At 30.8% G+C, this 25685-nt stretch overlaps 3 pseudogenes across 1 annotated transcript; 1 reads left to right on the top strand and 2 right to left on the bottom strand.

Moving 5' to 3' along the window:
• Positions 1–1798: 1798 nt before the first annotated feature.
• Positions 1799–2059, bottom strand: LOC111287277 (uncharacterized; annotated as a pseudogene).
• Positions 2060–3274: 1215 nt separating this feature from the next.
• On the bottom strand, positions 3275–10321 carry LOC111289154 (diacylglycerol kinase 1-like; annotated as a pseudogene).
• Positions 10322–19071: 8750 nt separating this feature from the next.
• Positions 19072–25624, top strand: LOC111289153 (ubiquitin carboxyl-terminal hydrolase 14-like; annotated as a pseudogene). The gene is made up of 20 exons (XR_016341583.1): positions 19072–19176; positions 19486–19660; positions 20282–20394; positions 20501–20847; positions 21041–21137; positions 21683–21816; positions 21900–21956; positions 22054–22131; positions 22507–22561; positions 22650–22685; positions 22987–23067; positions 23392–23590; positions 23704–23761; positions 23835–23957; positions 24163–24251; positions 24336–24420; positions 24548–24718; positions 24825–24949; positions 25062–25197; positions 25314–25624. The product of XR_016341583.1 is annotated as a ubiquitin carboxyl-terminal hydrolase 14-like (transcript).
• The last annotated feature ends 61 nt before the right edge of the window (positions 25625–25685 follow it).

Below are 25685 nucleotides of genomic sequence, written 5' to 3'. Positions count from 1 at the left end.
TCTTAGATTATTATGTTATGAGCCTTAGAGTTTAAAGAAAAATGGTAAGAAAAAGCTTTTTTTTTTTTTATGACCTTCTACCAAGTACAATACTATGACATTTAATTTGGAATTTATTACTTAATTAAAGGGAAAAAAGTTTACTTTATTTTTATTTTATTTTTTTGGGCTACAAACCAAATAAGAATTAACAATGAAGGAGAATGTTTACAACTCCATACTAAACTCATTTATTTCAATTTTTGGCACTTGACCTCACCAATTTTTGACAGGTACATGCCAAGGGCCTTAATCCCTTAAGTCCCTAACTCTGAGAAATAAAAATAAAACTCTTAACAAAAAACCATTTGATCATTGGCCTTTTGTCTCTAACAAAAAACCATGAAAATTGCATTAAAATCTAACTGTACTAGGACCCCAGGAACTCAATTCCATCACTTTTTTGATGGATTTCTCAGATTTCTTAACCTCTTCCTTCATCTTACCGGAAGCCGCTGCCACTGCTGCCACCACAGCTAGTGTCGGTAAAGATGGAGAAGAAAGAACCTTGGTCTCAGTAAATGATCTAAGATTGTTCTTTGCATGCCTCAGGCTATAATTCCATCTACAAATTCCTTGGTCCTTCAATGCCTCCGCTCCATAAATTGTAGCTGCCACAATCCATGCTTTCCTTGTTGCACTCATTGTTTTCTTGTAAAATCTTAATAAAGAAAATATATATGGTGCTAATGAAATGGGATTGGTCCCATTTATATGGGTTGGTGACTAAATATATATTACTTAATAGAAAATGAAAGAGTATAAAACTATTGGCTGTTAGTGTTTGCCAATAGTTTAGGAAAAGTTTTATTACCCACCCTTTTATTTTGGACTCAAAAACCATTTATTTTGTGAAGTCAATAAACATGTGATTTGCCTTTCATTTGTTCATTGCATTTAATTTTGGAGGCAGAGTTTAAAGACTAAACAAAGCTTCTTTACCTATCCCTTTTGTAAACCATTTGATTTTCTTCTCAATTTATTTATTTATTTTTTTTAGAAAATCATAATTTAAAATAAGAGAAATGATTGCAAATACTAATATTTCGATTTCAGATTTGCTAGATATCATCTTTTAATGATAACTGTATAATTAACTGAATTAAATTTTAAAATTTTTAATTAATTTAATTTAATTTATAATATTTCTGACAAATAGTTGTAAAAACAGTTAAATTCAACAAGGAGAATAAATGGGACAAGAATAGCTATTTTAGTTATAGTAATTGCCTGTTGAAAGAGTGGTTGCTGAATATTTTACATGAAAAAATGTAATTCATGATCATCAGAAAGAAAATGGGGTTTTATTAGTTTGGACACAAAGGTATGGAGGTTTTAAGTTTTGACCTATCTTCAGATGAATTCACTAATTAGGCTTTAATTCATGATCACAGGGAGAAAATTTTCTATATATAAATTCACCCTAAAAAAGAAAAAAGAAAAAACTGATAGAGGAAAAAAAATGCAATTCATCCAAGCATCCCTAAGAATTTGTACTGGAAAGTCCTTAATTTTCTAATCTCAACCTCAACTTTTGAATTTTTGAATTTTTTTCTACAAATGAAACCATAATATAAGAATAACAAAAAAAATTATAAGTACTCGAATTTGAGTCTTAAACTTATGGGTGTCATCATTTAAGGATGACTGGATGAATTAATTGAGTAAGCTTTGGATTCTTTTAAACATTTTTTGATCGATCAAGCAATGTAATTAGAAAAATGGCATCACGCATGTATAAAAATACAAAAGGGGTAGCTTAATTAGGACCCCAGCAGCTCAAATCCATGACTGTCGTAAGTGATTCCTCTGACTTCTTCAACTTCTCATCGTCTCTTATTATCAGCTTCTTTGACAAAAGCAGTAGAAGATGGTGCAGGATGATCTGATATTGTTCTTGACATGCTGTTGAATTGACATTAGAGCATTTATAATTCCATCTACAAAATCATTCACCTTTCGATGCCTCAACAGCTCCAATGCTAGCTGCTGTTATCCAAGCTCTTGTTGAAGAACTCATGTTCTTTTCTTTTCTATGCTTTTGGGATCAGGTGATTGAAATGAAATTGGAAAATTCAAAGATTGGTTTCTCTAGCTGAGAATAAAAACGAGTACTGAAATCGAAACTCCAAACATATTAGATGGTATATATTTTTATGTCATATCAATTTATTAATCATTTAAAAAAATGTTAGTAGAATATGTGGCATGTAATTTCGTTAATGGAGTTTATTAATGACGTGTGAGATAATTTTTTTAATTATGAAATATTGTACTTTATAAACTTACCACAAGCAGACAAATTAATTATAAAAAATTAAAGCAAAGCAAAATTCTGAGCAAGAATGAGATCATAATTTTGTTACAGTGGATTTTACAAATTATAAATGCTTCACTTTAGAACTATTAGCAATCGCCGTTATCTGAACGTAAATTATGATGAATAAGAAATACATATTTTTTAGTGTAACTAAAAAAAATAGGGATAGTAATTTTTGTTATATATCAAAGAATAGGTTGTGTAAAACATCATTGAAAGGATAAATTTTCTAACTTTTTTTTTTTTTTTTTACAATGGAATCAGTTCAAAGTTTCTCCACTCTGAACAAAAAACTATCGAGCTTTTACTATACTTACACCGTACGGCCAATTAGCTATGAGAAATTGGTTAGGTTATGGAAATTTACCTTAATAATGCCGATCACAATCAAGCCGATGAAATCTACTTCGGACTTTTGGAGTCTCAGTTCCAAAACACCTAATCATATGGTGAGAATCCCTTTTTATTAAATATGTAATTGAGTCGAGTCAAATTGATATAATAAAAAATTCAAATTTGAACTGGATTTGAAATTTATTGAAAACTTAATTCGAATTCGATTGAATTTTAATTTTTAAATTTGAGCTTGCCTTAAAATAAAAATGGAATTATTCAATCAGGTATATTTATCAAATAAAAACCGATTCTCATATTCGACTTCAAATTCAATTAGATGTATTTGAATTTGAGTTTGAACTCAAATATATATATATATGAATAAAATAATAATTTTTTAATTAAAATAATAAAATATATATTAAAATATAAAAATTCAATTAAACTCATGAGCTATTGAAACCCTTATATTAGGAAGCTCAAATTTGACTTATTCAATAAGTCAAGCTATTCGAGCTCGAGTTCAATTCAATAATACATAAATCGAATTAAAATTTTATCTGAGTCGACCTTGAATAACTTGATAACATTAAAATATGATGATGTATTATTTACACCCTACTTCTCACCTGCCATCCAAAAGAACCATTTGATGCTTAAAAATAGAATAAATTATTTTTCTAAGGGAGGAGAAATCTATTTGCTAAACTGTACACTCTAAGTGGCATATGATCCATTTCATGGCCACAGCAGATAGTGATACAACCACAGCCTCAACAATAAGGCAGGCAAAAGAAGGGCAGAAATAGGTAGATAAAGGGGCATAAATAAGATTGCAGGAGCTTAACTGAGGTGAGTTATATCAAACTCATCGGGAAATTTGAACGATTCAGCTGCGCCGAACTTCCTTTTTTCTTCCAAACCATCGAGAGATTCTTCGTCAGTAGTACTATCGTTATCCTAATCATCGCAGCCAGAAATAGGTGAAGAGGGATCGTACACTCTTTTGGATCTGCAAAATGGGGTAGCAAGCATGCTTACTTGACCAAAGTGAGATATTTCCACAACAACCGTGTCATCCTCCAATGGAAGCAGTTGTTTCCACGGTTCTCCGTCGATCCTCATAAATGTGTGATCGGCTGCACTCTTTTTAAACTCAAAACGGACCGCATTTGCCTGAATGAGAGACAGCAAAAATGTTTAACAGCAGTAGCGGACTCGAGATTCTTTTTAAGATGTTCACTTACAAATATTATAAAAAAAGTGTCAATGGATTTGTTAGAGATATTTTTAGATCTAAAGGGTAAATTAATCTTTTTATTCGTTAAAGACTATCAACAGCTGATCGGAAGTAATTTTTACTTTTAAGCCAGCTTGACATGTATAGTACTATGTTAGTTTGATTATGTCACTATTATATCCTACGGAGCCCTCACATTCTGTTTATAAATAGAGTTATTCCGGTATTATCAATTTAATCTAACTTCTCCTTACATACTTGTTTTTTTTCTTCATCCGTCTTCTCTTATTTCGACCTCTGACTTAAGTATTAGAGAATAAACGCAAAGGACACTCATGTCTTTACCCTAATCGCTCTTTTTTCTTTCCTATTATTTCAAGATTCTGTCCCTCGAACTCAGCACCAATAGGATTTATTAAATTTTATATAAGAAACGGGTGATTAATTAAGAGAAAATTTTCCTTTTAAATTTTTTGTTTGCATCTTTAAGACCTTGAAGCATGGATTGGCCACTGGTTAACAGTTTTTATGAGCATACTTTTGTAGTAAGTCTATCTACTGTTGAAATTTGAGGCACTTTAACCCAAAAAATGCCTCAAAAGGCCAACTGCACCATATACATTGTGGGGAGGGGGGGAACCTTCTCTAAAAAATTGACTGTTCAAGCAGCCTGTGCCCGTTATGTCACAGAAAAATGATATTTTGGATGGATCTATATCAGGTAAAGGCTTAAGTTGAAGGCTCTAACAGAAGGGTAATCGATGACTACTACTGTCAACTAGCCAAGTCCTGAGAAGCACCAGAGTTTCCACAATGTGAGATGCTTGTACGAGTAAGTAATACAGAGGTCCATATCTATATATCTAAATGATTTTAGCAAATAGGAAAATCGTTCTTTTAAAAAAAAATGTTGGAAAACTATGAAATTCACATAAAGATTATATTTCTTACCTATGCAGAAGTAGTTCCAAAATCCTCCACGATATGTGTGATAGCCCTCCTGAGAAGTGAGAACATCCAACAAAAAAATGTCAATAAGCATAGAAAACAACACAAATTCATATAAAGCAAGCAAACTTTAAATGTTAAACCAACATGTAGGAATGATGATCTGAACCCCAATATTAGTATATTGCACCTTTTACTTGTAGTTATTACCAGGCACATAGATGTCATTGTCAATCTTATATAGTGATATTTATAATGGCTTATAAACATTATGCAAAATGAGAATTAGAGATTAATATTGAAGCAACTGTTTTGAAATAGTAAAACCATACAAACTGACCACTAGAGGATCAAGGCATAAATATGATGCGATATAAAACCTATTTAACTTGTCGATGCAGCTCTTAACCAACAAGAAGATGCCCTCGAGGTTGGCTCACTTTACAATTTCATCATCCCCAAAGATTTAGGAAGTCTAAGAATAGTTTGAAGAAAAAGAAAACAAACAGACACCAAAGCAGTATTACACTATATAACTGCTCCTATGTAAATCAAACACACACACACACACACACACACACCAATTACTGTAGTCAAAAAGTACAAAAAAGAAAGAAACAGAAAAAGAAGAGCTTAAATAATAAGCCAAAGAATGGAACACAGAAACATACCTCACTCAGTTTCTGTTTGAGAGATGCGATGAAATGCATGCAAAGAATGAGGCAGTTCCAGAGGTCCAATGGGATCACAAGGCCCTTCCTTAGGGGACCTCATTCGCATGATAATATGCCAACTGAAATTTCATTGAATGACTGTAGCATTAATAATCGGAAGGAAAATTGAAGCTTTCAAAACATAAACAATTGGATTTCTTTTCCCATTATAACATGGTAAATCATATCCGTATCATAATGCAAGTGAAGGATGAGTGGCTAGTATAATTATAGCATCACTATTTAATCTAGGTTCAACAAGAAATAAATACTTTTCATATTCATTAAAATTTTGAAAAGTTCTGGCAGATACCAACTTTGTTCATGTTAGGCTCATAGTATTGCACGGTCCATATTTGCTCAGCCACATCATATAACATTTAAGGCTTCAGAGGACTATGAGAGAAGTCAAAAGGTGTAAGAGCTTAGGGTCCGATGAAAGCCATTAGGAAGATGTTTAGGCGGTCAACTAAGCATAGTTTAGGAAGATTGCACAAAAACAAGCATAAAGCTCATAACAAGTGTAGCAACACAATTATCTCCATACTGAACAACTTAACCAAAGTTTCTAGAAACTAGATGCATACCCATACCAAGGTCATCAAAAACTATCCCAGGCATTTATTAGGGAAGTTACGGACAGCTTCCATATTTCACCCCTTACTGAACCTTGAGATAAAGCACTATGGTTTGCTTGCAGGAAGTAAATGACATGTAAACAGAAGTGTGTATTTACAGCCATTAGCTTAAGAAAAACCAGGAAGACACCTGCTCAGAAGTTTATTACCTGTCAATTTTCATTTTCTTTGCATTCTTTACTTGTTCCAAGAATGACAATACAGATTGGCGGTCTGCACCAGGATTTTTCTTTCCCTGTGAATTAACCAAACACAAGGTATGAAATTCTGACTGCATTGAAGCAATTCTTCCAGCACATGTACACTATATATCACCTGTCGGAACAACCATTTCAAAAACAATACGTAATAGTAAATGATCACTAAAACCTAGAGCAGCTACTTATTGCCATTCATTCACTCAAGGAGACTGGAGAGACAGTTTGGCATCACTAACAACAATAATAAAATTAGCAGCATAGCAGTACCAAATTTCTAGATTGTCATTTCTTTTTCTTTTTTTGCCAATACCAATTGATGAGAGATTGACAACAAAATGGGGACAATAACAGAAAAGGAAACCATCATTCCTTTTACTAACACAAAAGAGATATTCCAACAACTAGACACAATTCATGATTTATTGTGGAAAAACTAAACAATGAAACTATGTAGAAAGCTAGAGTAAAACTGAATGTATATTGAAAAACAGGCTTCGACTCAGAAGAATTAATGGGTGAAAGTATTAAAGAGTAAGACAAATCAAGCAAAGAGAAGTCTTTATCCTTATCTTCCATGATCTCTGAAGATAAGATTGAGTAAAAAATGGTTTACTTTCTTCAAAAGTAACATCTGTAGACACATAATTTTTTTATAGGAGCATGATAGCACTTATACCCTTTATGAGTTAATGAATATCCAACAAAAATACATTTAATTGCTCTAGGATCCAACTTCCCCCTATTGTGATTGTGAACATTAACAAATGATGTACAACCAAATATCCTAGGTGTAAGGTTGTTTGTGGTATTAAAGTTAGGATAAATTTGTGATAGTAGTTCTATAGGAGTTTTAAATCTCCAAACCCTTGAAGATAACTTATTTATAATATGTGTGATAGTAAAAACAACTTCCCTCAATAAGATTTGGGTACGTTTGCTTGAAAAAATAAAAGTTTGGATTATACCTAGTAAATGACTATTTTTCCCCTCTGCCACTAGGGAAGGCAATTTGACTCATATCCGACGAGTTCTGACCTGACTTGATCTCTTATAGTTAATTTTTTTTTTTTTTGAAAATCGGATATCAAGTCGAGTCGAGTAATAGAAGGAAAAAATCGATGTCGGGTCAAAGTCAGGTTTTAGGCAAACCCAACCCGATATATATAAAAGTTTTTTTTAATTAATTAATTAATTTTATATTTATATATTTATATTTATTTAATTTTATATTTATATTAAAAAATAATATTTTATATTTAAAAATAATATTTTATTAATTTCGAGTCAGTTACAATTTTATATAATGTCAGGTCAGGTTCAAGTATGAAAAGAATTTTAAAAATTGAGTTAGGTCGGATTTAAGTATTATGTATATAGTTAGATCAGGTTCAGGACGAGCAAAAACTTGTTTTGACTCGACCCGTTGCCATCCATATCTACCACTCCATTATGCTACGGAGTATTAACATAAGGTAACTCATGAATAATCCTCTCATTTTGAAAATAGATAGATAAACTCTGATTGAAATAATCTCTTACATTATCAGACCTAACTCTCTTGATTTTTACTCCAAATTAATTTTGGATTATGTTTTGGAAGTTTAAAAACATACTATTCACATCTAATTTAGATTTACGTAAAAATATTTAAGAGATCCTGGTACAATCATCTATGAAAAAAATAAATCACCTTGTACCAAAAATATTAAAAATTATAGAGAAGCCCCATATGTCACTATGAATCAAGTAAGAAAGAGTAAAACTTTTTTTATTGCTAACTGGAAAAGCCACATGTCTATGCTTTGTAAGTTCACAAATATCACAATGAAAATTTTGGCATTTAATCCTTTGAGCAAATAAGGAAATATGTTTTTAAAAGTTCCAAAAAAAATATGTCCAAGACGAAAATGATAAAGCCAGATTTTATTTTTATTGAAAGATTTTTCAAAAAGAATGACAAAGGTAAACTATTCTTTATATTACTTGTGTTGTTTATTGTATCAAAATAGTATAGCTATCCTTTTCCTGAACAAGTCTAATTCTCTTCCTTGAACTCTGGTCCTAAAATTCATAATAAAAGGGATAAAAAATCACTTTACAATTCATGTCTCTGGTAAGTTTTTATATAGATATCAGATTATTAGACAATCCAAGAACATGAAGAATATTTTTAAGAACAAACAAGAGATTAATTTGAATGTCTCATAATCCTGCCATTGTAGTAAATGAACCATCTGCAACAATGATTTTCGTATTATTTGGACACAAGGTATATGTATTAAACTTCTGTGAAGAATGTGTCATATGATCTATAGCTCCTAAATCAATGACCCAAGAACTTATAATAAGTTTAACTAAGACATATAATTTATGAGAATTATAAGCTTTACCTGAACTAAAAACCTTACCCAAGAACATACCCCAGTAGGGTTTTTGAAAGTTTTTAATAGGCTTCTTAATTTCTCAATCTCTTCTTTGTCTAACTTTCTTTGTTTCTGAGACTTTTGTAGCACTCCAGTAGTTTTATCAATTGTCACTTCCTCAAATCGGGTAAAAGTGATAGATTTTGCTATCTCTGGTATAATTATCTTTTTCAGAACTGAAAAGAGTCTTGATAATAAATGTTTAACCAGAGATGATTCTAGACAATGAAAGCCAAAAAAAGAAAAAAAATATGATTGAAAGATATAACAAGATTTGGCTATGAAGGCTTGAAATAGAATTTAGTAATAAAGGCTGAAAAGATTTTCTTCCCAAGAAGAGCCTAAAGCTCTGATACTATATAGAAAAATTAAAAAATAAAACTATATGAAAAATTAAGAGTAAAATTAAATGTATATTAAAAAATTGCTCATCAAGAATTATACAAATATCTTAAGTTTATATACAACTAACTAGTGAGTAAACTAGGAAATTAAATCTTTCTAAAATCGATCCTATAATTGAAGAGATTGTATATCCTAATTTTTTGTTCTTAATTCTAAGGATACAAATACTTAATCTAGAAATACAAATATAAATATATAGATTACAAAATTACAACCAGCTATAAATAAGTGTTTTCTCACATTTACGTGTTTGATGACACCATTAAAATGAAAGAGAATGACAAAAAAAAAAATCAACTTGCAAAACCTGTATGAATTGATAATTAATAAATAAACTAGATGAACCAAGATAGCATCATCTACCCAGCTAAAAGTAAAAAAGAGGTTGTTTCTAGTTCCCAAAGGCATTGTTACAACTGAAGGTGGATGACGTAGTTTAAGATCAGATATTACACCAAAAAGCTAGCCAGTTGTGCCATCGCTACCTACAACTTAACAAATAGTCTAAGCATCTATTAGAGATAAAATTAGATATCAACTTCATGCATGCATAAATATGTTATATACATGTATGTTAGTAAAGAAGATAAACAACATGATAATAAATATAATTAGCCTTAACATGTCAACTCACAATTATTCTCAAATTATTTAGAATAGATGAAGCCAAATCATTCCTACTATCTTTAAGTGGTCCCAAATTGTCATAAATTTGGTATAGCACCTCATCAAGTTTCATCTCTCTTAAATTAAAAATCTAAAAATCAATCAGCTAGTTTCTAATTGATTGAAGAGACAAATATCCATAGTTACAACTACAGTATCCTTTAAGTAGGCAAAGGTAAAAAGAAAAAAACACAATACTTGATTTTTGTTAAGAACAAAATGATATGTAAGAAGAAGATCCCCAACAAGCTATCTATCACTTTTAGAGTTAATAAACACCAACACTGGACAAAAAGGTGCCTATAGTGGTCTCTTTGCTTCTAATCTAGGAATAAGTATGTAATTTGGGATGTGTTAGTCACTCAAAATATGGTCTGACTTAACATCTCCCATATTGGCCTCCAAACTCCATGTAGGTTAAATGATCAACAATGCAGAATATGTTAGGCTTGAAGTAATAAACACAATAATGCAAAAGTAACATATCGTAATAAAATCATAGTAATAGATAATAATCAATAATCAATAATATAAAAAAAATAAAGCACACAAAAATTTACATAAAAAATCCCCAATGTAGAGAGAAAAAATCATGGACCATAAAAAAAATTTTAATTATCAAATAATAGATATACAAAGTTTTTTTTTAGCTAAAACTAGAGCTAATCAATAACTACGAAAATAATTGAAGAAATCTTACCAAATAGATGACTCAACAAATATATCATGGATATAAAGAGCTTTAAATTTGATTTTCACTGTACAAAATGTAAAACTTTGAATCATAAACTTGTTGATAAAATTTTAGCTTAATTAGATCGCAAATCGATTTTTGTTCAATCAACTCACCCTTTTCCCTTTTCTCTCTATTTTCTTAGTTTTTTTTCCCTTTTTTCTTTTGGTTTTCGATGTCACCCTTCTTTTTTCTTTAAAACAGCCCTTATCTCTTTTTATTAAGTAGCTAAGATTTTATGTAAAAGAAAATATCAAAGCTCATGGCCTTTGATTGGTCTAAACATAATTATATGGGGTTGGACCTCACTTAATAATTTTTCCTTCTAGCCCCATTAGGAGAAGATTCATCATCATAGCAATTTCATTTAGAATTTACCTTGACCATGGAATCCATTCTAGCCAAGTTACTACAGAGCTTAAGTTTCTCCTTGTGAAGTGTCTTAGTCAACATATCTGCTATATTTTCATCAATATGAACTTTTTTCAATAACATCTGTTATTTCTCAATCATTGAACGTAACTAATGATATTTAACATCAATGTGCTTCTTACTCAAATCTAAAGCATTCTAGTTATCACATAATACTACATACTCTTTTTTATTCAACCTCAATTCAAGAAGAAAATGTTTCATCTAAGGCATTTTTTTTATCTACTTCGTTGCTGCAATATATTCAACCTCTATAGTTAACAAAGCAACACACTTCTATAACTTAGACTGTCAAAATACAACTCTTTCTACAAAAATGAATAAATATCTTGAAGTAGATTTCTTACCATTAAGGTCACTTGTCATGTCAGGATCAATAAACCCTTTTAGAATTGGTTGTGAAACTCCATAACTTAAGCACATTTTTTAAGTACCTTTCAAATATTTAAAAATCCATTTCACTGCTTCCCAGTGAACCTTTCTCGGATTAGAAAGAAATCTATTCACTACACTAATTGCATGACAAATGTCAGGTCGTGTACAAACCATAAGATATATTAAAGAATTGATTACAAAAGAATAAAGAATAATAAACATAGCTAGTTGCTCCTCTTTAATCATCGGATAAGATTTTTTTACTTAGATAATAATGGTTGGCAAGTGGACTGCTAACTAATTTAGCATGTTGTATGATGAATCTACTAAGCACATGTTAAATATACTTTTCCTATGATAACTATGGCTTTCTAGCTCTCCTATTCTGGATAATATCTATACCGAGAATTTACTTTACTGGACTTAAATCTTTTATGTTAAAAGACTTAAATAATTATTTTTTCAACCTATGAACCATACTAACATCTTATTCCACAATTAATATATCATTAACATATAATAAGAGAATAATAAATTTACCCTTAGAAATTTTTTTAACATGCATACAAGGATCTGCTATCGTTCTTTTATAACTGTGACTCACCATAAAAGAATCAAACTTTTTACACCACTATCATGAAGCTTGTTTCAAGCCATACAAATTTTTTTTCAATTTACAAACTAAGTGCTATTTTCTTTTCACTTCAAAACTTTTAGGCTGACTCATATAAATGTCCTATTGTAAGTCACCATGCAAGAATGCAATCTTTACATCAAGTTGCTCAAGCTCAAGATTCAAACTAACTGCTAATCCCAATACCATTCGAATAGAACTCATCTTCATAATTGAAAAAAAGATTTCATCAAAATCAAAGCCTAGTTTATGAGAAAATTCTTTTACCACCAATCGAGCTTTGTACCTCACTAACTTGTTATTATCGTTTTTCAACTTGAACACCCATTTATTCTTCAATGGCCTCTTCCTTTTCAAAAATTTAATAGGATCATATGTACTATTTTTTTACAATCACTCCATCTTTTTTTTCATTGTTTTTAACTAGTGCTCTCTATCTATAATAACCTCTACATTTTGAAAGCTTTTTTGCTCTCTCTCATTGGTAATTATAATAAAATTTTAACTTGGATACCTGATAGATGGTCTGTACTTTTTAGTAGATCTTTTAGACTAAGACTCTACACCATCTGATGTTAAAAGTAGCTCTTTCTACTCAACACTCTATTGTAAAGAGGATTGCTCTCTCTGTTCAAAATTGATTACATCTGGCTTATCACTAACTATGGCTGGCTCATTCATATCTCTAAGTTCTATTTCTTGCTCATTTTCACTATCTATAGCTTTTTCTTATGAAATCATTGTCGATGTAGAAACATCACACTTAACAGTAACCCTTATAGTTTTTTCATTTTTTTAAGGTCTGTTATAGTTTTTTTTTCATGGAAGATCACATCTCTGCTTCTGATTATCTTTCTTTTTATTAGATTCATACCTTGTAGCCAAATTCTTCATCACCATTTATTACAAACACACACTATGTGGCTTTATTGTCAAGTTTTGACTTTTACTTTTTTGGCACATGTATTAATGCTTTGCACTCGAAAACTTTCAAGTGAGAGTATGAAGTATTTTTACCTATCCACACTCTTTTTGGAATGTTAAAGCCCAAAGCAACTGATGGTGATTTGTTAAGTAAATAACAAGTAATGTTGATTGTTTCAGCCTAGAATAGCTTTGGTAATTTTACCATTCTCAACATACATCTAACTTTTTTCACAATTGTATGGTTTATCCTTTCAGCTACACCATTATGCTACAATATTTCAGGTTTTGTCATTTCATGCCTGATCCCATGCTTTGAACAATACTCTTCAAAATCTTTGGATGTGTATTTTTCATCATTATTAGTTTGAATACACTTTAAAGGTAGCCCTATCATCCTTTTCACCATGGTATAAAATTTTTTAAAATACTATAATACTGACTTTTATTTTTTAATATATATACCTAAATTTTACGTGAAGCATTATTAATAAAAGTAATAAAATAATTACTACCACCTAATGACTCAATCTCAATAGGATCACATACGTCAAAATAAATCAATTTCAATTTATTTTTTCTTTCTAAAACTCTTACGAAAAGAAACCTACGATGCTTACCAAACAAATAATGATCACATAAATCGAGAGATATACCTTTAATCAAAAAAATGAGAGATTGTCTTACCAAAATCTGTAATCCTTTCTCATTCATGTCTACTAGTATCTTGTGCTTGTGCTATAAGTTTGCTAAAGCAGCATCCTCAACGGTATTTATTTGGTTACCATTCAATTGCATCCATGTTTTGTACATTGTACAACATTGTTTTCCTCTTACAACTACCATAGATCCTTTGAGAAACTTTCATTATCCATTCTTTTGTCAATTCTCATATCCTTCCTTATTAAAGACATTAATAGTAAGCAAGTTAATTCTCATATCTAGAATGTGTTTGACATCCCTCAAAGTCAACATGTAACCTATACTAGTTTGTACAATAATATCATAAATCCTAATAATCTGTGACACACTTTTGTTTTTTATCTTTAATACAACAAAAGTCTCTTACTTTGTAAGTTGTAAACAACTTCTTTTTAGGAACACAATGATATACGACTCCTATGTCAACAATTCACTCAATACTAGAATCATCAACATAATTACAATTATCATGTGTACAAATCAAAGTAATTGAATCGCTATCTGAATTCACTGTTGTAACATTATCATCATTTGAACTCTTACCTTTCTCATTTTTTCACTTTTACTTTAAAATTTTACAGTATCATTTTATATGAACTACTTTTATCACAATAAAAATACTTCACTTTATTTCTAGAATTGGATCTATGTTTAGACTTACTACAATCTTTTAAGTTCTAACCTCTGTCGATGTTTCTACCCATTTTTTCTATGATCAGAGCTTGATTCATAAGGTTTGAATCTTTTCACCTTGCTTCTTCATTAAGTATATTATCCTTTATCATCGCCAATGTTATATTGTAATCAGGAGCTAAATTAAGAATAATCACAACTAGAGTATTCTAACTATCTAGCAATGAACCAAAAAAAAATGACGCCTTTATTTCATCATCCATCTTAAGCTCTATAGTAGTTAGTCGATTAAATATATCTTAAAAATCACTCAAATACTCTATAATCGATCGTCCATCTCTATATTGTAAAGTTGTAAGCTTTTTAATAAGCATAACTTTATTTATACATGTTTTTTTCTCATACAATGCTATTAATTTTTTTCAAATAATGTAGACATCTATCTCCTTTGCTACATGATGAAACACACTGATATCAACCCAATTTCTAATTATAGATAAAGTTTTTCTACCTAACTTCTTTTAGCTTTCATCTTTCATATTTATTGGTTTAATTAAATCATCTAATACCAACTTATTTAAATCTTTGCAATATAAATTATCTTCCATCTTAGGCTTTTAAATTAAATAATTTGATGCTGTCAATTTTATCATCAAAACTATATCACCCTCCATGATCTCAAATAGAATTTACGTCTATCTTGAGTTGCTTCTATATTGATATCTCAAAATAACCCTTACTCAGATATTACTTGTTGGGCTTAAAGCAACAGACACAATAATATAAAAGTAATATATTGCAATAAACCCACAGTAATAAACAACAATCAACAATGCAAAAAAAATAAAACACACCAAAATTTAAGTGGAAGACCCTTCAGTGTAGAGGGAAAAAACCATGAACCACCAAAAAAAAATCTCCACTATTAAATAATGGATACATAAAGTTCTTCTCTAATTAAAGTTAGAGCTAATAATAACTAAAAAAAAATTAAAAAAATCTCACCAAATAGATGACTCAACAAATATACTCTATATTTATTCTTAGAGAGCTTCAAACCTTATCTTTACCTTTCAAAATGTAAAATTCTAAATCATAAACTTGCTGACAAAATTTTAACTCAATCGAATCATAAATCGACTTCCGTTTAACTAACTCTCCATTCTCCCTTTTTTTTTTTTTTTTTTCTGACTTCTTTTTTTTTCTTTTCTTTTTTTGATTTATGATGCCACCTTTCTTTTTATCTTAAAATAATCCCCACATCTTTTTATTAAGTAACTAAAGCTTTATGTAAACAAAAGGATCAAGACTCAACCTTTAATTGGTCCAAACCCAATTACATAAGATTGGACCCACTTTCCTGACAAGTACTACTATTAGTTCACAGCAATCATGCGCATGCATCAACATTATGCAGGTGTAACAGAATCTAAGCAACATAAACCTTTGAAAGAATAAACAGAAACTTGGGGACAAAACCATTTAACAAAAAAAATACTTATGCCATTCAAACCCTCCATGAAATCCTTTCTTCTTTCGGTATAGGTAGAAATTTGTAGTCAACAATTTGGAATAGTTGCATGAAAAATTGAAAACAGGGATAGCTAAGCATTTTTATTCTTATTGCATTGCATCAAATAAAGACAGTTTCATTTCACAAGAGAAACAACCAATTTTAGGAATTTAATCAAACAGGGAGAAGATCCCACTATGTATTGATCCAAACTACATATGGAACATATTCTCAAAATCAGTAATCTCTTCAAATCAAATTATATGCATTAGTAGTTAGCAACAAACAACACTAAGAACTTCTAGAAAGAAAACTAAGAATATCTCTAGCCATGAGTTGTGATTCCAAGGACAATTCAAGCAATCCCTTCCAAGGGGAAAACGACAATTTGTTAATCAATGCCATTCTTCTATGTTACAAAACACAACACAGAGTCAAGCATAAATTATCAAATGCATAATTCCTTTTCTTTGTCCCTCAGTTTTCTCTCTAACATATACTGAATGAGCTCAAATAAGCTAAAGAGAACACGCAAATGAGCTGAAAATCGTCAAAATGCACGCTTTTTCTTTGTTTTCCTTCACTTTCTTTCCTTTATCATGCGAAAACAACTAAAAAAATGAACAAGAATAAGATAAAAATCTTAAAATTTGCGATTTTTCTTCCTTTTTCCCTGGCTTTTTCTCTACTCTATCAAAATATAGATAAAAAAAGCAAAAATAAGCTCAAAAATCTCAAATTATGAGCTCTTTCTCTGTTTTTCCCTCACATTTTCTCTCTTCAATCATAAAAACGCAAAAATTACAACAATAATGACAACAAAGAGCAGGAAATTTCTAATCCACGCTTCCTCTTCTTTCTTTTCCCTAACTTAAATCAACCAAACAGAACCAAAGCAGGAAATTGTCGTTTTATATACAAATAAATATTAACGAATTTTTAAAAAAAATCCGATGATGCTTTACCTGAAGAAGAAAAAAAACTGTAGCGTACTGTAGAGAAAGATAACCGTAGGAATCAAAGCTCAGATTCAAAGCAAAATCAACAATTCTTCTTTGAATTTTTTTTTTTTGTATTATAATAATTCGAAACGCAGATCAGTTCGAACGTGAACAATGCGTAAATTAAATGCAAATAAATAATGAAACAATAAAAATAAAATAAAAATGAAAGAGAAAGAGAAAGCGAAGGAAGCTTCGGCTTTTGCTTTTGTTATAATTATTATGGCCGCCGTCGTCGTTTTACCATTTGAAATAGGAAAGAGGCGGGCCGGCCATATCTGACGGTCATTGATTGGGTGCGGCAGGGTTTAGCATTTGTTTAAGGAAAAGAGAATGGAGGCGTGACACGGGAGCTGAAGGGTTATAAGTGAGAGTGTTGATTGGTAGGCTTGGGTTGGGAGAGTAAGGAGCAGTTGTAGTGAATTTTAGTCCGTTGTAACTGAAATGACATCAACGAACAAAAAAGACAGAGTGGGGGCCCGCATAACTAAAGTTTTTGATTGAGTGCCGCACGGTTTAGATTTGTTTAAGGGAAAAGAGAATGGGGCGTGACACGTCAGTTAAATAATGAAATGTGAGAGAGTTGATTGGTTGGTTTGGTGAGGGACAGTAAGGAGTAGTTGTTAATTTGAGTCGTTACTACTGAATTGTCAGAGGAGGAAATGACGTAAATTCGAAATTTAATATTTAATAAATTTATAAATTTGTAAATTTTAATTTACGTAATTAATTTCCCCATTCCCTTACAGTTGTAATATAAAAAAAATATTGTGGCGTTGTTTTTATTTTTGGAAGACGATGTGTATATGTACATAATAAAATATTAAAATTGATATATTTATATTATATTTTATAAAAAAATTATATATTACAATTTATATTAATATAAAAATATAAAATATATTTTTTAATTTTATCAAATTTATTTATAATTATTATTAAAAATTTAAAATATATCACTTTTATATATATTTTTATATCATATCATATTATATTATATTTTAAATTATTAATTTTTCATTTTAATGTTGTTACTTTTAAGTTGATTTCGGTTTGAGCCAAGAAAAAATTTGTAGTTTCAAAAAATAAGCCCATTTCTTTATTTAGAATATGACTTGACCTTAGAGTGGTAATAATTTGAATTAGATTGGATTAGATTTTTTTTTTTTGAATAATACATAATATAAATTTTTAAAATTTGATTTAAATTTGAATTAATATATATATATTTTTAAATCAATCCAATCTAAATCAAATTTTATTAGTTAAATTTAGTTTAATTTTTTTAAAAAAATTTTATTTCTTATATATTATTTTAATAGAATTTTTAATATATTTTAATAGATTTATATATAAAATAATTATTTTTATTTTATAAAAATTTTAAAAATATATCAAATTAATAAAAATATATAATTTGATTCGATTAATTTTTTTAATTTTTTTATATTTTAATTTAAAATTTGATCTAAATTTAATATATATTTAATATTCAATCTTATTTTAAACATTGTAATTTTAAATTAATTTTTTATATTTTCGGTTTTTTTTCCCTCATCCCCGGCTCGCCTTGTAAGCTTTTGTTAGAATTTATGGAAGTGTCATAGATTAAACCGGACTATATTAATTAATTTTGATAATTTATATATTTATATTATATTTATTTTATGTTAAATAATGTAAAATACATTTAAAATACATATTTTATGCCCCTCCAAGCACCGTGTGTTTGTTTTGTTTTCTATTTTTGTCATTTATTTTTTATTTTAAATATTTTTATTTTATTAAAAAATAAAAAATAAAAATAAAAATAAAAACTCAATTTAAATTAAACCTATAAAATTTATATATTCGAATTGTTTATTATGTAAATTATTAAAATTTATATATTTATATCATATTTTATATAAAAATTATATTTTATAATTTATATTAATATTAATATAAAAATATAAAAAATATTTTTTTATTATATTAAATTTATATATAATTATTATTAAAATTTTAAGTCATATTATTTTTATATTTTATTTTTATATTATAATTATATTGACAGGTTTAATTTAAATTACTTTTAATTTATTTTAATCAAAAGAGTTTTTAGTCTAACCATATTTGAAGTTGATTCAGGGAAGACTTATTTCAAAAGCACACTCGTTTTCGTTCATCTCTCGCTCTCAACACAAAAAATTGGAGATAAACCCTATGTAACTGCTCCAATCCAATCTCTCTCGGGTTCGGATCCCCGAAACCACCAATCGTATCTACAAACAAGAATGCTGACTCTCATTCGTTTCTCCGGTACTTTTAAAAATTTTTTTTATTGAGAATTATATGTTTGTTTCTCGAGAAATTGCTGCATTGCTGCTGGTGACTAGCATTAACGTTGATAGGCTATGTGTTTTGACCTTTTATGTTTCAACTTTCTTATCCATTGTTTGGCTTTCGAGAAAGTTTACTAGAAAATTTAACTAGTTTTTTTAATCACATTTCCGTTAGTAAAGCTCAAATTTTCACTAAACTTTTTCCCTTTCTTTTATTAATCAATTTTTTTAGGTTTTGTTTGTTTAAATTTAATAAGAACTCTCAAATGTGGTTGAACTTTTGCAGAGGTCAGAAGGAGGATTGTATATTGATATGAATGCGTTTCTCGCATTTGGGAAAGATTATGTGGTTTGGAACTATGAGAAGACTGGAAATCCTGTGTATCTGCATATTAAGCAATTGAAAAAGTCGGTTCCGGAAGATAGGCCTTCGAAGAAACCCACACTTTTGGCTATTGTTAGTTTTACAATGTTGTTATCCTTATGGTTAATTTGATTCTGCATTGTTATTATTTGCTGCTTTTGATGCATTATGGTATCCTGTTCTTGTTCTTGCTGGCATTTTTTTCATGTGAAGAAGTGAATTTTAAGGAGTTGAGAGTAACGCCTGCTTTATTTTGCACTTAATTTTTTCTTATGTAGTCATGTCAGATTCTTATCTGAGACCTCAAATTATAGACATTTGGTATGGTGTCCTGGGGCTCTAAATATAAGGGAAAACATTGAAAATACCTATCTCAATACATATTCATGTCTGACACTTTTTAGTTGAGCAGCGTAGGTTGAGACCATTTGGCAATGCACTTCGCAGGCCAGTATTTTTATTTCTGTGATAATGAGTTAAAGCATAAATGGTGATTGCAACTGTTAATGGAAAAAAGTCGAACAAATTTATCAGTTTACTAACATGTTTAGAACTATTGCATGTCTTATTCCTGTAGGACTCTGCATGTGGACCATTTGAGAACTCCAAATTGATAAAAATCAAATTTTGGAAAAGTTCAAAAGTTTTCTGAATGATTATATTTCCTTAGTACCATCTGTTGTGGTGAAACAGATTAACCTGTGTAGTTGATTTATAGGTATTGATGGTGGATTTGACAACAATGAACCAGTATATGAAGAAACTCTCAACATAGTCATTTTGCCTAATTATATTTCTCTTCCTTTTCCATCTGTAGAGTTTCCAGAGAAGGTATTGATTGTCTCATTTTTTATTTTTTAAAGAATTTTTATTTAAAAGAACAAATTCTCCATCTTGGACAAGAAACTGGCTTGGTTACCCCATACAAATACTGTAGGTAAGGTTGGCAGTTGATGCTATTTTAATTGCTAAGGGAGTTGAAAGGAAAGAGCAAGTTGCAGCCTGGACAGCTGATAAGAAGCAAATAAGTGCACATGCAATGGATTTTGCGGCAAATTGGCAGTGTTGTTGTTCCTCCATCTGGTTGGAAATGTGCTAAATGTGATAAAACAGAAAATCTCTGGTAAATCTTACTGATGGAATGATCCTCTGTGGGAGGAGAAATTGGGATGGAACTGGTGGTAACAACCATGCCATTGATCACTACAAGGAGACTGGCTATCCTCTAGCTGTAAAGCTTGGGACCATTACTGCTGATCTGGAAGCAGCAGGTAATGCTTCCTTGTATTTCATTGTCAATGTGTGTTTGTTTCTGTTGTCATTTTAGTAAGTTCTTATTGATTCACAATTGGTATGAACACTTTCTGCTCTCTGTTTCCCATGAGATTTTAGCCCTAAATATCTTTGTATTAAAACTCTGCTTTTTGGCACTCAAATGCACTTTGATGATCATGGCTAACTTATTGTGGCAGCTCAGATGTGTTTTTTCTTACCCAGAGGATGATAGTGTTACAGATCCACCTCTAGCACAACATTTGGCATATTTTGGTATAGATTTCTCATCATTGCAAAAGGTTAGCTTTTCTGTTGATTATTATTTGCTGCCTATTGCTTGTTTAAGTCTTTGAGATGCATGTACATCATGATAGTGTAGTTGCGTTTGCAATTTTATTATGCAATTAATTTCTATTGCAACTTTGTATTTATTATCCCACCAATTTCATTTTGATCTTACATTCTGGCAGTGGTTCGGAATCCTTAAGTTTGATGCACATTTCCCTTTCATAGAATCCCTTTTAACGATATGTTGATAAATCTAAATATTTTCATGTAATTATTGTATTTTGAATGATAACTTTTGCTAAAAATGAACTGTGTTAGCCTTAAAGTCCTTAACTTTTGTCGTGGTTGGAGTTGCCCATAAACGAATATTACAGTTTGACTATGACCATATTCTGTATAAATCTTGATCGACATTAGCTCGAGTGGTGAAGGACTGATATGGTTACTGTGGAATGCAAGTTTCAAAGCTTACCAGAAGAAAAGATAAGAAGAGGATTGTAGTGTTTATAAATGATTTAGTGTCTGATCAGAAATTAAAATCATTCCTTGTTTCCAGACTGAAATGACAACTGCTGAAAGGGAGCTTGACCAGAATACCAACTTTGATTGGAACAGAATTCAAGAAAGCGGACAGGATGTGGAACCAATTTTTGGACCAGGTTATACAGGTCTTGTGAATCTTGGAAACACGTAATGTTAATTGTGATGTAGGACTACCAGTAACAATATAGGTGTTTTGATGTTTCTGATTACCTAAAATTGTTCTCATGCAGCTGCTACATGGCAGCAACCATGTAAGTGGTGTTTTCAACACATTTGTTTTGTAGATGGTAAGTTATAATGTTCATACATTTAACTAATCTTAAATTAGGAATTTACTATGCTTATTTTCCTTTCTTGCCTTTTCTGCTTTGATTATGCAATCAGATATTTTATGAACCAAAGCTTAAAAATGGCTTTTGAGACAGCCCCTGCTGATCCAACTGTAGACCTGAATAGGCAGTTGTAAGTTACTACTCTTATGGTTATTAATTCCTCATTTTCGATATGTTATTTGTTAAAATAGTGTCCTTAATGTTGGTGGTTATGATGGGGCTTATTGCTGTATTTTTTGGCAAAGATTACTTGATGGTTCTTTATGTATCTTTTTATATAACATACAAATCTTTTTCTTCTTATTGATGTGTGTGGTTCCCAGAGTTATGGGATACAAGGCTTAGTTTATTGTTATTTGTTGTTGTTTTATGTGTGTGGTTGTTGAGTTTATTGATTTGATATTTCATTGCCTGTTTTATTCTGCTGTGTATTTAATAAGTAGTTTCATATTCTTTGCCTCTTACTTCTTCTAATCCAATGAATCTGTTTCTGGTTGTGTGACAGAACAAAACTGGCACATGGTTTGTTCTCTGGTAAATATTCTGTTCCTGCATCAGAGGTACAGTGACTATATCAATCTGTTTGCCTTAGTACAGTTGGGTTTTTACTGATTAATGAATTAGTTGATTAATTTTCGATTCCTCCAGAAAGGTGGAACTGCTGCACCCCCAGTAAAAGATGCTGTAAACTTCCCACTGTATATCTCTGCTGAGTTTGTTCTGATCTTGGAGATTCTTAGATGATATCCTTGAACTGCCAAGTCTATTGTGATATGATTATATTTGCAACCTGGAAGTTTCTGATTAGGCATAGGCTTAACAATAGAATTTGTGCCATGCAACACAGATATGCTTAACACAATTGTTTGTCATAAATTATAAGTAATTTTAATATCATTTATACATGCTATGTATGAATGATCCTACTAGTTGCCTTTTAACTTCTCTTTTCTCTTTTCATTTGTCAACATTCTGAAAATATTAGAAACAGGAAGGGATCCTTCCTCACATGTTCAAAGCAATTATTGCAGCCAGCCATCCTGAGTTTTCTACCATGAGACAACGGGTATGCCGATTTTAGTAATTATGCTAAGAAATTATCATTTGGTTTCTGGCTTTAACTTGAATGTTGCACTTTTCCAGTACATATGAAAATGGTTCTTTAAGATTCCATAAAGAATGTGACTTAGTTTTAGATTCCATATGAAAATGGTTCTTTTAGTTCTTATTGTAGATAGAGCAATGTGACTAACCAACCATATACATCATTGCAATCTGGGCTTCTGTGTGTTAATTCTCTCATTGCACAGCATGAGTGTGTCTTGGGGGGCATGATGTTCTCTACATGTAGCCATCACTGTCTCATATGGATACTTGAATTATTCTGTAGGATGCCTTGGAGTTCTTCCTTCATTTTCTTGACCAAGTTGAACATTCTAATGCTGTGAAACCTGAATTGGATCCCTCAAGCAGTTTTAAGTTTGGTGTTGAAGAGCGCATCTTATATTCATCTGTGAAGGTTGCTTATAATAAAAGGCTTGACTACATTCTTTCTTTGAATATTCCACTGCATGAAGCTACTGATAGAGGTAAGTTTTGATTTTATATATGTATACTTATGTTAGTGTGTTTATTTCATTTATACTTATTTTCATGTATTCAAAAAGTTAACATTCTAATGATTTATTCTTTGAGAATTCAGAAGAGTTGGAAACATTTCAAAAAATCAAAGCTGAAAAGATTTCAGAAGGGAAGGATGTGTAAGTTCCAGTAGTTTTATGTGATACTTTTAGCCTTCCATAGACTTTTTTCTCAGAATGCCTTGTTTTACAGATCCAGTGATGAAATTGTATGTCCAAGGGTGTCTCTAGAAGCATGCTTAGCAAACTTTTCAGCTCCAGAGGAGATACCTGTATTTTATAGCTCTGCATAGAAGGCTAAGACAACAGCTATCAAGTAAGATTTGTGTTGTTTCATGGTGTCGGTTGGCCCTTAGTTAATGTATATTATTTTAGAAGGTCCAGATAAGCATATAGTTTCCAATAAAAAAAGATAACCATATAGTGTTCAGAATTTTACACTACAGGACTAGAGTTTTCTTTTATTAATATCTTATAGTGTTCAGAAGCTTATTGTTTCTCCTTTGTATTTCACAGTACAGGACTGCTGGATTAACTTCATTCCCTGATTATTTGGTATTGCACATGAGGAAGTTTGTCATCGAGGCAGGCTGGGTGTCAAAAAAGCTTGGTACTTTCTCATGGCTTCGTTACTTATGTTGCACTTTGCCTGTTACTTTCAAGGTGATATTCATCATGCATATTGTCCATTTAGATGTCTACATAGATGTTCCTGACATCATAGATACATATGCACAGCAAAGGCCTTCAACCTGGAGAGGAACTGTTGCCAGAGGTTGGTATGTGAACTAATGAATCCCATTAATCATAATGATAGTGATAATGTTAATTGGGAAGTTGATATAATAGAGGAGAATTATTGATTTTGTAAAATTTTTTCTTGGCACCTGTTTTTGTACTGCATAGCTCCTGAGGGTGAGGCAGAATCAAGTCAACCTGTGGCCAAAGAAGAAATTGTTGCCCAGCTTGTCTCGATGGGGTTTAACCAGCTTCATTGTCAGAAAACTGCCATAAATACTTTAAATGCCTGTGTAGAAGAGGCAATGAACTGGTTGCTTTCACACATGGATGATCCAGGTATTCAGAATTTAGCATTATAAGTATAATCTTGAATCTTTCTGCAAGGATTGACATAGACGTATAGTATCATATCCAAATGATAATCATTGATATATCTTTACAGATATAGATGCTCCGATCTCCCATGGGGCACAAGGTGCTGAGGCATCTATTGACCAATCAGCAGTTGATACTTTGATTTCATTTGGTTTTCAAGAAGAAATAGCTTGAAAGGCATTGAAGGCATCGGTAAATTCTTTACAGCTTTTTATTTTTTTTGAGGATTTGAATCATGTGGTTTCATAATCTGTTTCCTTAAATGTTGGAAATTCACAAATGCGGGGCATGTACATTTTTACAGGGTGGTGACGTTGAAAAAGCAAGGATATTTAACAATCCCAATGCCTCGGTTTCGTCGGATATGGATATTACTACTACTACATCAAGCAGCAGTGTGCCTACTCCATCCAACGCCGGACTGCCTGATGGAGGAGGGAGTGAGTCTCTTGCGTCTTGGTTATCTGGTTGTGCATAATGGTCATCTGATTTTCGGAAACTCTTATTTCATTAAAACCTGTTGTAATGTTTTCATAATGCTGTTTTCATAATGCAGGATATCGGCCCTTTGGAATAGTGAGTCACATCGGAACCTCTACTCAGTGTGGCCATTATGTTGCTCACATCCTCAAAGATGGTAGATGGGTCATTTTCAATGATAATAAGGTTGGTGCTTCTATCAATCCACCCAAGGACCTGGGTTACTTATACTTTTTTGACAGGATTAATAGTTGAAATCAAAGGGAAGTGATAGCGAACATAGAGCTTAGCTTAAATGATTCATATTTTCCTTCGGAAGTGGATTCCTACTATACTGGACGTCAATTCCTAGCGCTTGCAATTCTCTTTTCTTTTTCCGATCCTTTTAGGTTTCGACTTCCCTTGTACCAAAAAAACGGACAATAATAGAATTTCTCTTGTATCAAAT

This window comes from Durio zibethinus, chromosome 4, assembly GCF_047325235.1.
Source record: "Durio zibethinus cultivar Kanyao isolate XHJ-2024 chromosome 4, ASM4732523v1, whole genome shotgun sequence".
NCBI lineage: Eukaryota > Viridiplantae > Streptophyta > Magnoliopsida > Malvales > Malvaceae > Durio > Durio zibethinus.
The sequence above is the reverse complement of the archived record's forward strand: the minus strand, read 5'-3'. Positions and strand labels throughout refer to the sequence as shown.